At 35.7% G+C, this 16,323-nt stretch overlaps 1 protein-coding gene and 1 pseudogene across 7 annotated transcripts in view; one reads left to right on the top strand and one right to left on the bottom strand.

Moving 5' to 3' along the window:
- The window catches only part of LOC145296942 (brefeldin A-inhibited guanine nucleotide-exchange protein 1-like), a 259,000-nt gene that overhangs the window by 96,725 nt on the left and 145,952 nt on the right, over positions 1-16,323 (top strand). The gene's annotated exons all lie outside the window — the stretch shown is intronic.
- LOC145297408 (5S ribosomal RNA) lies at positions 4,945-5,061 on the bottom strand (annotated as a pseudogene).

The raw sequence follows: 16,323 nt of genomic DNA, 5'->3' as shown, positions 1-16,323 counted from the left end.
TAGTCAGGTCTGTAGTTGACTTAGAACCTTTCTAAGTCAGTTACAGACCTGGACTGCATAGGAAGATGTGTGCAGAAAAGGAAACTTTGATTGGATACTTATGTTGAAAGAATGGATTAGAGTTCTTGGATTAGCGGATGTAAAACAATTAGGGTATTTAGAAGTTCAGTTGACAAGCGGGATGGGGAAGAAAAAGATGACAGAATGGTGTTGAGAAAAAGAGGGATAAATAAAGATCTCGTCAGAGATAGGTTAATTTTGGAGTCAATTTTTAAAAGCCTTGCAACACATACCAGCATGTAAAATGGATGTTAAACCAAACATAATGATGGTGATAATTTTATTTTTACCAACTCTTGTGCATCGCGAGTAAAAAAAAAAAAAAAAAAAAAAAAAAACGGACGAGGAGGGGTATGTGTTAGTATATCAAATTCTGTACTGCTGTAATTTTAGGTAAATTGGTTACACTTATGAAATATTTAATAGATAAGTAACACAGCATGCACCAATTAAAATGTGAAATACCAAATTCAAACTATTAATCATGAAGTGTTGCAATATTTGATATTCTATTTCTATGCTTTCATAGCGACCATCTGATTGGGTTTCTTTTCAAACAGGTGGTTGCCATTTTGTTATTGTGGCTAACACATAATGCAATGTAAAACTAAAATTGATGACTTGCATGAAATCTGTTTCTAAAGTTGTTGGAAAAATGGTTGGATTTCTCTACCGCTCCAGAAAATATCTCCCTCCCGACATAATCTTCTATCTGTATAAGCCAAAATACTGCTATCTAATGGAAGAATGATCTCTTGTCCCTACAGCCTTTTTCATACAGGGGATATATGGCTAGCCTATGTTCATGGACTGAGCTCAAATACCTGACCCCCCCCCCCCATAAAATATTCATAGCAAGAACTCTACCTCTATTGTTATTTTTATAGCAAGTGCTCATTTGAGTTCCAATATATGGTCCCTCATTGCCAAAGTTTCATTAAAAACACTCGACTAGCTATAACCACCATCAACAATTCCCCCCACTTTCTATCTGTGCCTGAATCTAAATGCAATTTTCGTGTACAAAGCTTCTTACATAGAATTGCCCGCCTGTGGAACTTTGTTCTGCTGGCCTGATTTCTGGCTAACTACAATATAATAGTCTTCAAGTCTAATGTAAACGAGTTCTTGTTATGCCCTTAAATGATCAAATTTTATCCAATTTCCACCATTAACAATTACTGCGCAATCATCGTACACTCATTAATCCTTACCCTTGAGTGGTCTTCAGGCCTTGATAAGTGGTGACTTTCTTGTAAAAAAAAAATAGTAAATTAAAAAAAAAAAAAAAATGATTTCCCTTTTCTCTCGTTCAGTCCAAAAACCTCATGAACCAGCTTTCTTTCTCCGTGGAATAAAATATCATGTGATTGCTTCCCAACCAACTACAGCATAGTTGTTTTCAAGTATAATGTAAACAAATACTTGTTGAGTTATCCTCTTTTGCCCATCCTCCTTATTGTTTCCAATCCTTTTGTGATCATTGTCCAACTACTCATCTCTTTAAGTGCCCCCAGACTTTGATAGGTGATGAATTATCAATTGAAAAAACTCAACCTCCATCTTTCACTACTCTTGCTTGACATACTACGACCACTGACAGGTAAAATAATAATGAAATAAAACGTTTTGTTATAAGACTATCTCTGTGTTTGATTGCCAAAACGACTGTTAACAAGCCAGTGTATATATTTATTAGTAGCATGCATCTTTGTAGAACTTGAACAAACATGATTATGTATGTCACACCGATAAACCGTTATAGAGAGAAGAGACTTTACAACGATATTCTGGATGCCTGATCCTGCAACCAGAATCAAAGAAGTCTAAAGCTACTTAAACTTGTATTAGTGAAAGACCTGCCCAGATTGGCAGCCCATTGGACGTAAGCATTCAAACTAGAAATTCGCACATAAGAAATTTTTTTTCTACAGAAATAGGAGAGTGCATTCTTTATTAGCTAGTAATGGATCAGGGGTGATAACTTGGATCTGATCCAAGGGAAATTATTGAATAATTCTGAAACCATCAAAATGTTGTTTGGAATAAAATCTGTTGTGGCTTGTATTGTTATTACCGATCTTAGTTACCTTGCAAGCCGAGGGTTGATTTCAAGTGAACACAATACTCCTAGGTTATTTGTTGTGATCTGTGCCAATCAGATACTTGCTGACGATGACCGGTTGATTTCAGATTATTATTAATCATGTGATGTTTGTCTTGACCGTTTCTCTTTACATTATTTCGCTCCCTCCATTACTGCCAAATTATGCTTCAGTCGGTCTTGTAAACAGTACCCGACGCCTGTCCCACCTCCCAACTCTGTCAAGTGTCTTTTTTTCTTTTATTTTTCTAGGTGACCTCTTGTTTGGTTGGGGGTGGGGGCAGATGCCAATAGAAATGACAACCATTTGTGTTGTGCAAACCTTTCAGCACTTTTCTGTTGTCAGGTGCTATGCAGTAGGGTTGGAGAGCAACACGAACAATGCAATCTAAAAAAGAAAACAAAATGCAATTAAATGTCTGGTTTTTCTTTACTTTTTTTCTTCTTCTCTTTCTCACCTCCATCAACCTGTCCAGCAAGTTCTTAATTTATGCAGTAAATAATTCCGGTATATTATCCAGAAGGGGTTTTTCTCTAAAAAGAAAAAAAAAAAAAAAAAAAAAAAAATGAACCACACGTTTTCGGGAGGAATGTTTTGTCATTTCCTGGAATGCTTTTACTTTCGCACACAATAACTTATTTGCACACACACACACACACACTCAAATTACATTTGCTGGTGTGTTTAATTAGTTCCATGTTCGGCTCTGTGCCACATTAGGGTTTAGGGTACCTACTCTGTGCCACACGAGGGTTTGATGGTACCTACTTTGTGCCACACGATGGTTTGAAGGTGCCTACTTTGTGCCACACAATGGTTTGATGGTACCTGTTCTGTGCCACACGAGGGTTTGAGGGTGCCTGCTCTGTACCACACGAGGGTTTGAAGGTGCCTGCTCTCTGCCACAGGAGGACTGTAGGGTGCCTGCTCTGTGCCGCACGAGGGTTTGAGGGTGTCTGCTCTGTGCCAATTTAGGGTGTTTCTCATGCACACATACAAATTTTTTTTTGTGTAAAAAAAATTAGGCGCAACCTCGACTTGAGCCCTCTTTTCACATCTTAATTTCACTTCTATTTCGTTTCATGCATTGTGTATTTGTGTTATTTCTTTTCAGTACTAAAACGGTTTCTATTTAACATCTTCTCACGAGGGCTGGGTGTGATACAAGTTTGGTTTAGTAGGAAAAATTCATCTTCCCCCATGAAGGGCACCCAGGATTTGGGACAAAAAAATTGTCTAGAAATACTTTTCCTCCTACAAACGAGGACAGAAGAGATACTAATATAATGTTTGTTACTTTGTTAGATTTTCATTTGATATATGGGGTTCCATTTTATCATGGGCCCCTTTTGTCATTGGATTGGCTGGTACTGTGGCCAGATCAGTGCGAGGTATTTTTTTTTTAAGATAAGTCAACTCTATTGATGATTCCTGGTAACTTCTGCACAACTAGTGTATCAGATATGGCCTGTTGTGTTTATAAGGTTAAAATATTTTTTGTGAAATCAAGACCAATGAACAATGGCCGTACATTGATATTCCAAACCATTGTTCTCTTTCAGCCGACCTCTTTATCTCAGTCATAATCGGTTTTGTTTTATCAGAATCAAAGTTTGATATTTGTTCTTGTTGACCCAGTTAAAAGAAGAAAAAAAAGATAGTTTGATCAATGAAGATGTTAGATTTGAAATTTGATCTTTTATATATATATATATATATATATATATATTTTTTTTTTATTTAAAAAATAAAGTAAAATTTTATATCCTTGAACCTTGTGAGATTTTTTCCTATGTCTATCTGTAACACTTAAGCCTTTTTTTTCTTTTTTTTTTTTTAAAAATTGTATCTAGAAATTAAACTTTATGAATATTAGTGTGTCAGTTGTGGTAAAATTTAAATACGTGGTTACAATTTGGGTTGGATTGAATTGAGACTTTTAATGTTATTTAAAAAAAAAAAAAAAGTATATATATATATATATATTTTTTTTTTTTTATAAGCTTGGTTTAGAATTCAATTTTCAAATGTGCAGATTGAATGAGCACATCTTACAAAAATGTTAATTAATAAAATAACGGGTTTTTTAAATCCAAGGATTATAGTGCATCTTTTCAGTGCTGAACTTCATGCATTCTAGGATGATGCGCTTTCAAAATAAAACTTTTGTCTTAACAACATAAAAAAAAAGCAATTAACACATTCAAATCGTGTGTATGTTCGCTTTCGAGCTTCATAAAAACATTTTAAGAGAACAAAAACAAAAAAATGCCAATAAAATTGAATAATAATTCCTAGATTTAACATGAAAAAACTTGTTTCTGATAGCAAGAATGTCAATCTTGTCTAAAATATTCTGTTTTGTTTTAATTCTTTAGACGACTATTCTCATCTTGAGTGTTATTTTTGCAACGTTTCGGTTGATGTAACCTCTGACCTTCTTCAGGTCTATCTTGTTTAAACTCTGAGAAGTTTTCTGCCAAGCTCGAGAATCTGCACACAATTACAAATTAAGCCTTTATTTAATCCACGGGGGTAGCATGCTCTTGTTCCATCAGCTATGACTGAGTAGAAATCCTCCAGAAAAATGTGAATTACAACTGAATTTACCAAATACTTTATCCACTGTGCTTTACTTGACAACAACCACCAACCCCAATGTTGTGTGCTGTGGATTTTGTTTCATTTTCTGGTCATGTCGTCTTTTATGCATTGACGACTGCAGGGGGAGTGCAATTGCTCACAAGTATAAAAAACAAATGCAGAGATAAACAGAGACCACATACAGCACCTAGAATTCCCAAATGGTCACCCATCTGATACTAACCAGGCTCAACGTTGCTTAACTTCGGTGATCTGATGAGAACCGGTGTGTCAATGCGATTATGCCGTATTGTGTATATGACACCATCGTGGGAAACAACCCTCTACACGCTAACGTCCATATCTACTGTCGAGTTGATCCAATTCATTTCCCTATCTGCTCTAAGCCTTCGACTTTGTCCAACTTGCGTAAACTACGACTTTTATAAATCATTAGCTGGAGTACCCAGCGTTGCCCAGGTGTCAAGGTGGTATAGTAAGGCTATTGAGCAACCAACCTCCAGCTCAAAAAAAAAAAAAAATTAGCCGCTGTAGCCAGGCTTGAACCTGTAACGCGAAAGAGGAAAAAGGAGATGAAAAAAAAGCAAATGTGTTAGCCATTTCGGCCATAGTGTACTTATGACATCATGGGCCTTTGAAATAATGTCTTTTAAACATATGTTGAGATCGCTAGGCATGAATAATTTGCAAAAATGTTGGTGCAAAAACTGACCCCTCCTTGCAAAAAAAAAAAGCCCAGTCAAAGAATTAACGTTTTTGGCCAATTTTTGGATATTTGTCGACTGAGAGATCGATCTTTCTAACAATACCAATTTTGTCAGTGTTTATTGCACATACACACACACACACACTAACATGCATGTTGCCTTTTATATAATAGATCACATATCCAATCATTGTAAAATCCATTGCCACAAAACCCACAGACATTCCCAATCACTTGTGGGCCTGATAGTATGGTCAAGTCGTGCTTAATTGTTGTCACCTAGGTCTTCAGTTAACCCTAACCAACACGTTTGTACCAGCTAATGTGGCCTTAGAAGAGAATGACAACTGGCCCCTCTGGTTTATTTTTGGGGACAGCAAGGCTCATCATATTAGGTCGACATTGTATCACATTCAGTATTGGCGTGACCGGTGACTAAACATTATTATTGATTACTAAGAGGAAATTTATCACCTTTCGCTCAAATTTTAAAGGCAAACAATTTCGTTTCGAAACTGTATTTTTATCTACGCAAACTTTGGTCGTGTTTTGTCAGTTATCTTTTGTTTCTTTTAATTACCTCCCCCGTCTCTCTTCGGTAAAATGTTGCCTCTGAAAAAACAGGTGGTTTTAGACCGTTTTGAATAGGTAATCCTTTAAAAAAAAAAAAAAAAAAAAAAACGAAAACAAGCTAAAGTAATTGTTCATAGACATGAAGGCATATGTTTGTGTGTCAAACTTTCAGATTCTTATTATGCAAGAAATGTGTTCACTTTCACTCGAAAATGATACAGTTTAGTCACCATCATCAACACCATCACCATCAGTTTAATGTTGGCATGTCTTGGCTGGCTTTAAGAAATTGACTTCCACAACTATCTTTGGCCAGGTCTTTATATCTCTCTCTCTTTCTCTCCAGTCCATTTTCATCACTTCCTCTCCTGTTTCCTTGGCCTTCCCCTGTGAACTAGACCTGCTTTCTCAACTGTTCTACAACTACAGGGTGAAACGATAAAGTTGTTGCACTCAAGAAAACAACACTACAGTTTTATTTTTAAAACTTTTATTGAAAAAAATCAATTGATTATGTAGTAGAGCTGACATCTATTCAACGTAGCTGCCAGAACTGGGGGAGTGCCTTTTCCACAAGTGCTGGTGGAAGCTTGGTGAATACCTTGCGGATGGTGGTGATCAGGCTAACTTTGGTGTTGTGCGAGGTCATGTTGGTGGTATTCTCAACGTATGACCAAACAAAGTAGTCCAGAAGGTTTAGGTCAGGTGAGGAGGAGGGCCAGTGAGAGAAGGGTACAAAGTCGTAGCACTCCTTCTAAAGCCAAGCCTGGATCTCTTTGATGTTGTGGGCTAGCGCTGAGTTCAGCAGCAACCTGATTGTACCAGGGGATCACCACACTCTTCAGCACATCCAGGTACACTTTGGTGTTGACTTTCAAGCCGACTTTGAAGATATGAGGTGGTATGATGTGGCCCTCACTTGAAACCACACCAAAGACCATAACCATGGCCGGAAACTTTGTTTTCATCACCCTGGGCACGTCTCTGTTATTCATGGCAATCCAGTGATGTATTATGAGGGTGTTGGCAATGGTCCTGTTGTTATAACTTGGATCGGTAAAGAGCATGAGTTGTACAGCAACACATCTCCGATCTTGCTCGTTGAACATTGTGTCACTTTCAGACATGACAGAAGGCTCCTATCGCTCTTGGGATTTGTACACAACTGTCCAATTAGTAGATGATCTGCAAAAAAAAAAAAATAAAATAAAATAAAACCTGTTATCATTAAACGGAAATGGAATCATGTAGTCTTTACAAAGGCGATAATTTTATCATTCTACTCTGTATTATAATTATTAAAAAGTGGTCATCACTTCTAAATGCATTGATCTATCTAATATTACTAGTTGTCTCCCCTGCACTAATCACTTATAAGTTATATAAAAGTTTTAATAATGTCATATGTAGATAAAGAGCTTTCTCATAATCATAACTACCATAACATTCAAAACACACTAAAACATAAAATCACAAAGTGAATACCACATATATTAATTCCTGACTTTGATCTTTGTTCTCAGTGTATTAGAACCAATACTCTGCAGCCTCTGTTCTTGCATTTTTTAGTTTTTACCGTTTATATCAAAAACTAACCCTATGCCTCAGGATTTTCCTCTTAAATACATCTACTATAAAAAAAGAAAGAACCTCCTCTCCTAATATCCTGTTTCAAAGGACACTTCCTCCCAATTTCTACTCCCTATTGTGCAAATTGAGCTCTCACTGTTCTCCCCAGGTCTGACTAGCACTAAATTCAAAGCCAGTTTTCACTCCATATACATAGACTTCTGTTCACTTTGTCCTCATAAACAATGAGGTTGATTACATACTGTTATTAGAAAAATGAAAAAACCTGTTTGACCAGAATGAGATTTTTCATGTTCAACAGTAAAATAAACATTGAATCAATCAATACCAGTAGATTCAGTCTTTTTTCTTTTTTGTCACTAAACTGATCCAGCATTTCTATCAGGTCAAGCAGTTTATAATATAACTAGTTGTACTTACCCGGCGTTGTTCAGGAGTGTTTTTACTTCCATTTTATTATGCTGTTTTTTTTTTGATTCTTCGGACTACTGTTCTCATCTTGAGTTTTATTTTCACAACGTTTCGGTCAATGTAACCTAAGACCTTCTTCAGATGTATCTTGTCGAACTTGGGAATCTTTCTATCAGACTCAAAAATTTGCACTAAATTTCAAATGAAACTGTTTTAATCCACAGTGGTAGGTAGCATGCTCTTGTTCCATCAGCCATGACTGGATAGAAGTCCTAAACAACTCGCAATTATATTTTAAGTGCCGCCTGCATTGAGTATTGAACTTTCAACCTCTGGAAGAGTGAATTTTACCAAGTACTTTACTTGTTATGCCATGGGTCCTTGTAGAAAAGTTCTCGTATTTGACAAAGGTTTTCGAATGCAACAATACACACATAAAGAAGGTCGGATGTTAGATCAACCAAAACGTTGTGGAAATAACACTCAAGATGAGAACAGTAATCTTCTTTTTTTTTTCTTTTTTTTTTTGTTAAACTATGCCGGTTTTTCAAAAATATTTTATTTGAAATGTAAACTTGAAAGTTCTAGTTAATTTGCACAACAGTGTTTGGCTATTAATTGAATCGAATTGTTATCTCTACTTATATATAAAAAAAAAAAAGGCACTTTCTGTATTTTTGTTTGTTCTTTATGAACTCCGAAACAACTAGGCCGATTTTTATTTCAGTCAAATGTACTTCATGTGTCTGGAAATGTTCTTTGGTAGGTTTTGTATCAGAATGCCTCCAATAAGTATCAATAATCGAAAAAAAATCCACTTAAAGAAGCAGTCTGATTTTGGCAAAAGTTAACATCCTTAAACAGCCTAACAGCAAAAGTATATTGAAGGTAGATAAAATCAACCGTAGATTCTTTGATAAGACAGGGACGTGTTCAGAATGAATGTTCCTGTTTACAGCACAATTAAACCATGATGTTGTACTTTTGCATTTTAAACTCAAGTTCAAGCCATTAAATAAAATACTTTTTTAAAATCAACAATAGTTTCTCTACAGTGCAATGTAGACTACAATGTTTTGAGGACTAAGTTACTAAGGGGAGACATGTGAAGCTTTCTTCAGGTGCACCATGGTGGGTTTCTGAATAGAGCAGGCACTCAATCAATTTGATTGAAAAATGGGTGATTTCACCGATTTCAGTGACAATAAAAATATTCAAAATCAGTAATGTTCATTGATCCTCATTCAGTCCTGGACAACATTGGATTTTCCTACTAGTAAAACAAGAAATATTTTTTGGGTTAGGTAATGTTGTTTTTATGTCTATTGGGAGGAATGTAAATTGCCTCGGTTTAGAAGGATTTCTCCTTCATTGAAAGAAAACAGCAAATATGAAGTGTAATATTAAAACAGGTATGAATGGGAAAGCATAAACGTTTAATTTTAGATGCATCCACAATATCATTAACCTTGAAAAGTTTATTTTCGAAAATTTACAATGATCGAAAGATAAGTTAGGCACAAGGCCATTCAAGAGTGTATGAGGTTGGGTTCTATGGTCATCTTTGTCACTTTACCTATGTTTTCTCTCATGTTCCGAGCTAGAATTCCCAATCACCATAATACCACATTTATACCAGGGGGTCATCTTAAGATTCCCAAATCGATTTCTTTTTCTTTTTTTCTTTTTTCATTCTTTTTTCTTTTTTCTTTTTTCATTCTTTTTTCTTTTTTCATTCTTTTTTTCTTTTCTCTTTTTTTTTCATTGTATCTTTTTTCTTTCGTTTTCTATCTTTTTTCTTTTTTTTTCCCCCTTTTTTTTCTTTTCTATTTTTTAAAATTATTATTTCATTAACTTTGATGTCCCTGGAGCCGATAACATGCAGTAGGACTTGAAACAACATAGGTTAACAGAAGCATTTGCAATGAATTGAATTGAGTGGAGAGAAGCCATTTGACCAAAATCGAACCCTTGAACCCGAGGAAACAAGCGACACACAGTAGTGGTGGTAGTAATATTCAAAAAAAAAAAAAAAAAAGAAAAAAAAGAAAATTGTATCTAAGCACCCTAGATGTTAAAATAAAAAAATAAAAAAAATTGATAAAACTTAACTGTTTAGATGCAAAGAGGTCAGTTGGTTATGTACGCTTGATGTAATGATATGAGGTCACATAGTCTTGTGCATGGTATTAATTTACGTTAAACTGACATGGTAAACTGAACCCACTCCATGATTTAAGTAGGTAAAATTTTAAATGTTTTAGAAACTTAAATGTCGTTGAATCAAGTGTAGCATAAAAAAAGCCTGCCATATATGCATGTGTGTAATGATTTTCAGCATAAAATTTGCTAAAAAAATTTTTTTTTAATGACTACCCATGTCAACGTTTTTGAATTTTTGAGATGTGGATTCATTATTTGTATTATTTGGATTCATCAAACTACTGTTCTCATCTTGAGTGTGATTTTCATGATCTTTCAGTCAATGTAACCTCCGACCTTCTTCAGGTGTATCTTGTCGAACTTGAGGATGTTTCTGTCAAACTCGGGGAATCTGGACAAATTTTCAAACAGAACCATTTATTTACTTCATGGAGGTAGCATACTCTCGTTCTGTCAGCCATGACTGGGTACAGGTCCAAAGTAATTCGCAATTATATTTTCCGGTCATCGACACTGAGGATTGAACCTTCCGGAGAATATCACTTTATAATTGATTTTTTGGTTTCATAATTTATCGGAGAGGGACCTATGTTTTCAGTGGAGTCTCTGCGTCCATTAGTCCGGATTATTGCCAGATAACCGTCCATTAGTTTTCCTGAAATTTTGCCACAAATTGTATTTCGTTAAATAGATGTGCACAGTAAAAACCTTTTTTTACAAAAATTCCCGTTGCGCCCCCAGGGGCTCAAAGGAGGTAAAAAATGCCCCAAAATAGCCGAAAATGACACATTTTGCCCCATAACTTTTGATCCATCCATTAGATTTTTTACAAACAGCCAAAATGTGGAGCCCATTGTTCTTAATATAAATCCAGTATGGCTGACCCTGGCAAAATTCTGGTTTACGTCCCCGGGGACTTTCAATGCTAAAAATGCCTCTTTTTGTGGCTCTTTTTTCATATTACTCAACAAAAACTTGATATGTTTGACTATCTAGTGGTTTTTCACGTTGGTCAACTCAAATATACGTGTTAAGGCCTGAAACTGCACCGTTATCCATTTACATTAGGATTTGGCATCCCCAGGCGCTCAAAAGAGGTATAAAAAAAATAAAATGGCCAAAAATTACACTTTTTACACCATAGTGTTTGATCCATCCATTAGATTTTCCTGAAACTTCGCCAAAATGTGGAGGCCATTGTTAATATAAATTCAGTATGGGTGACCCTGACAAAATTCAGGTTCACATCCCTCTGGGACTTTTAGAGCTAAAAAAAAGTGCTTTTTGGACGTCTTTTTTCATATTACTCGAGAACTTGATATGTATGTCTATATAGTAGTTTTCTAAGTTCAGTAGTTTTCTAAGTTCAGTAGTTTTCTAAGTTCAGTAGTTTTCTAAGTTCAGTAGTTTTCTAAGTTCAGTAGTTTTCTAAGTTCAGTAGTTTTCTAAGTTCAGTAGTTTTCTAAGTTCAGTAGTTTTCTAAGTTCAGTAGTTTTCTAAGTTCAGTAGTTTTCTAAGTTCAGTAGTTTTCTAAGTTCAGTAGTTTTCTAAGTTCAGTAGTTTTCTAAGTTCAGTAGTTTTCTAAGTTCAGTAGTTTTCTAAGTTCAGTAGTTTTCTAAGTTCAGTAGTTTTCTAAGTTCAGTAGTTTTCTAAGTTCAGTAGTTTTCTAAGTTCAGTAGTTTTCTAAGTTCAGTAGTTTTCTAAGTTCAGTAGTTTTCTAAGTTCAGTAGTTTTCAGGGTTCGCACAAGCTTGAAAAGTCCTTGAATTTTGACTTTTTGCCTAGAAATGGCCTTATTTCTATTATTACCTTGAAAAATCTTTGAAAATATGGAAAATTTCTTGAAAATCGTATTTTTTTTTTTTTTTTTTTTAATTACATTTTCACCCCAAACAAGGCACATTGCCACTCAGGTGTAGGGGGCTACTATCAGGGTCAGCAACTACGGGGGCACTATGTAGGGATTTGGGCAGCAAGATGTCGGTTCACGTTGCACTTGAACTTCTGCATGTCAGTACAGTTAGGGAAGCATGATCCTGGAATGGAATTCCAGAGTCTAGCGGTTCTGGGGAAGAAACTACTGGAGTAGAAGGATCTTTTGCATCTAGGGATCTCTACTGTGTGGGGGTGGGATTTAGCTGCCTGTCGGGTTTGTCGAGGGTGTCTGCGACGTGGGGGCACAAGTGTCTGCAGTTCATCAGAGCACTCACCATTAAAATACTTGTAGAACAAGCAGAGGGATGCAACGTTTCGTCGATGGGACAGAGGCTGAAGCTTAGATGCCAATTCAGGGCCTATCAGATTGGCGACTCTTTTTTTAACCTTGTCTAGGAGCGAGAGACTAGTAGTAGACGCACCAGCCCAGATGTGACAACAATACTCCATACATGGGCGAATGGTGGCCTTATAGAGATACAGGATACTTTCAGGTGTCAGTAGTTTTCTAGCATGGTAGAGAGAGCATACCTTTTTTGCAGCGGCCCTAGCAATATTTTCAATATAATTGTTCCAGCTCATGTTTTCTGTGAACGTTAGGCCAAGCAGTTTGAAAGATGTACTCTCAGACAGGGAGTCACTGGCCATTGCTATTGGTGGCAGAAAAGGTTTCTTGTAGTTATTGAAGGAAACCAGTTTGGTTTTGGCAGCATTGAATGTGACCATCCATTTATGTCCCCATTCCACTACAGATTGGAGGTCATCCTCTAGTGTTTTTGCCATTTCTTTAGATACGTGTTCATTTGTTTTCCTGTCATGCCTTTTATAGAGTGTAGTGTCATCATCATATATACCCATCTCAGAGGCAGTTTTGTCGGGGAGGTCATTAATAAATATCAGGAACAATAGAGGTCCAAGAATAGACCCCTGAGGCACTCCCGCATTTATATCACACTGTTTAGATGTTCGACCGTCGAGGACAACCTGGATTTTTCTATTGTCTAAGAAGGATTCAATTATGCTAAGTATTCTACCAGTGATACCGTATGATTTAATTTTCCTGAGGAGACCCTTGTGCCATACCCTGTCAAAAGTCTTAGATATATCTAGAGCTACCGCTCTGCCCTCCCCCGCTTTATCCAGTGAATGGTATATACGTTCAGAGATTACAGTGAGAATGTCAGCTGTGGAACGGGCTTGTCTAAATCCATATTGTTGGTCAGTCAGAAGTTTAGCGTCTGTAAGGTGCCGGACTAGAGCATGGTTAATTATGGTCTCAAATATTTTGGCGAAAAGTGGGAGGAGGCTAATGGGGCGATAATTTGATGGGTCAGTTCTTTCGCCAGAATTCTTGAATACTGGTACCACAGAAGCGGTTTTCCAACAGCCCGGAAAGCATGATTCATTAAGGCATTTGTTGAAGAGTTTGGAGAGAACTGGAGCTACTTCGGCTGAGCACTTTTTTAATAGCACAGCTGGGATGAGATCAGGTCCGCATGCTTTGGAAGTGTCAAGATTTATTATGATAGCATGTACCTGAGCAGGGGTGATTTTTAGATCGTCTAGCGTGGCGTCTGTCCGCAAAGGAAAGTCAGGCAGGGGGTGGTTGGTAGGGTCCAGTGTGGAGTTCGAGGCAAACCGGCTGGCAAGCATATTAGCTTTGTCGGTTGCTGAGCAAATAACCTCGTGATTTTATGCCCAGTACAGTAAAAGTTTGTGTTGAAATATTAAAAATAAAATCGAGATAATATTAAATTATTTAAGTATTACTAAAAATACTATTAAAATATTGAAAATAAAATCGAAATACATCGTTCTGAAACTATCTGATGTGTTTCATATAATTACATTAAGTAGTTTTGTAATAAGGGGATGTAACTCTTGTATCCACTATACCGGAAATTCAAAATTTGAAAGTAAAACAAACACAGCGTAGACCAATCCACATTGGGGAAAATCACATTTAATCAAGCTTGATTGGTCAAATATAAATGGGTTGAGAATGTAAATAGGATTGTCAGCAGGCATATCGTTGTGTATGTAAAAAGACATTTGTTTTGAGCAAAATGAGTGAAAGTGCCTTGAAATCGCACATGGCTGGCACTAAACGCAAAATAAACGAAAGCTGTAAATAAGTGCCCAGTTTCGTTGCACGTTAAAAACTTCGTGTATATAACATATAACTGTGTGACCTTTTAAAACTACTTCATGAAAATAACTTTTTCTCTCGTCAATTAAGTTTTTTGGTTTATTATATCATTGTTTATATATCAAATTTTGTTTTGAAAACTTGAATTTTGCCTGGACCAAGGCCTTGAAAAGCCTTGAAAATGGGCATTGAAACTGGTTTATGAAAAGTTTCAAATGACATTTTTTTTTCAACTTATGATGAAGTACTGCAAAGCGGCTTAGTTTTAAAAGAGAAATAAATATTTAGTTTCTTCATTATTTTCAATGTAGTTAGATCTACTGGTGTAATGCAGTTTATATTTAATTTAGTTTTAATATAGTTTATATTTAACGAAGGTTGAATGAAATAAAATATTTACAGTTACTTAAGGGTACTACATGTACTCACTAAAGAACAAGAACATGGTCTTGGTGATTGCAATAAATATAATTTATGGTGTAAGTTGCAATCTTATTATCTTTCACTCCTATCTGTCTCATTGAAAATACAAACATGGTTTTAGTCAGTTCGAAGATCTTGAAAGAACAAGAAACTTCTTTATAAGATGATAATTTTAACTGACCTATTTTCAAAAGCTGTTACTATTTTAAGGAGTGCTTTTATAACCTTCATCCCAATGAGATTTGTCTTTTGTCAGTTGGCATGTGAAGCATAAGTTTTAAAAGTCCTATTCACAAAGTTAAATCCCTATATACTAAACTAGCGGGGGAGAGGGGAACCCTGCTTTGTCTGGGCAAAAAATATGCTTAAATACGATATTTTAATTTCTCCAGATTTCACATATATTATAGTCGTGATTTCAAAAGTGAAAAAAAAAAACAAAAACATATTTAGATGCCATCTGCTAGAATCGAAACCAAAACTAGCATTCAAAGCTGGTGACGTTACCACTGTACCAACGTGACACGCATATACACCGATTTAAAATTATAAATAAACTAAGATGAATGTACAAAATGTTCAACGATTTTTTAAAATTGTAACCAATTTTTGACTCATTTAAAAACAATTTTAACCAGCTAAAGACCCATAAAATAACGGCCCATAAAAAGTCCAATCAGTTGAGGCCCCTAGCGCCGCTCTGCAACTTTTAGTTTCGGAGGAGATGTAGTTTGAAAATATGGAGACAGACAGCAAACAGACCAACAGACATATAGCCGTTTATATATAAGACTTATTAATCTGTAAATCTAAACTTGTATCCACATGTAGGGGAGGCATCTGACATTGTCTGGGATTTTTTTTTTTTTTTTTTTTACATGGGAGTCACCACTTATCCTCAAGTGGCTTTTGACCTCGATAAGGGTTAATGAGTGTATGGTGGGCAGTGTGACAACAGCTCAATAATCGTTTTTATTGGGAATTGGGTAGAATTGGACTATTTATGGGGACGGGGGCCTTATATATTAAGTCCTGCATATGACCTTAAAAGACATCCAGTAGTTAGACCTAATTTGCGGAATGTGAAATTGCTCCTTTGCTCTCAGGTTAACTTTGACCCAGAGCGGTAATACCTGTTGAAGCATCTGGTGCTACCAGATCAGGCTGTTTCCTGACCAAAAATGCACCAAACATTGATATTGGGTTTTTTTCTTTCCCTTTGCATATGCCAAGTCAAGAACAAAAACAATTTTACAAAACAATCAAACCAAACACCATGAATAAATATTTAAAAATGTAAAAAACTGGAAGCCTAAAAACTTTTCCCAAAATTACTGGATTGATATACTCTGCAACCTTCTGTAAAACAATTTAAAAAAAAAAAAAAAAAAACTAAACCAGATATATTAGAAAACAAAAAAATATATAGAAATGTGTTATTTTAAAAAAAAAGTAAAAATTGCAAAATAGAAAAACATTTTCTTCTATTAATACCATCATCATTTTAGTAGATTTTCAAATCAAGTGTTCGGACTGAATAATATTAATCCGTATTGTTTGGACCATTCTATTCTCTTGAGTGTTATTAACACATTTCGACCAATG

The sequence above is a fragment of the Euprymna scolopes genome, chromosome 17, assembly GCF_053919585.1.
Source record: "Euprymna scolopes isolate OS-2025 chromosome 17, ASM5391958v1, whole genome shotgun sequence".
In the NCBI taxonomy this organism is placed as follows: domain Eukaryota; kingdom Metazoa; phylum Mollusca; class Cephalopoda; order Sepiida; family Sepiolidae; genus Euprymna; species Euprymna scolopes.
The sequence above is the reverse complement of the archived record's forward strand: the minus strand, read 5'-3'. Positions and strand labels throughout refer to the sequence as shown.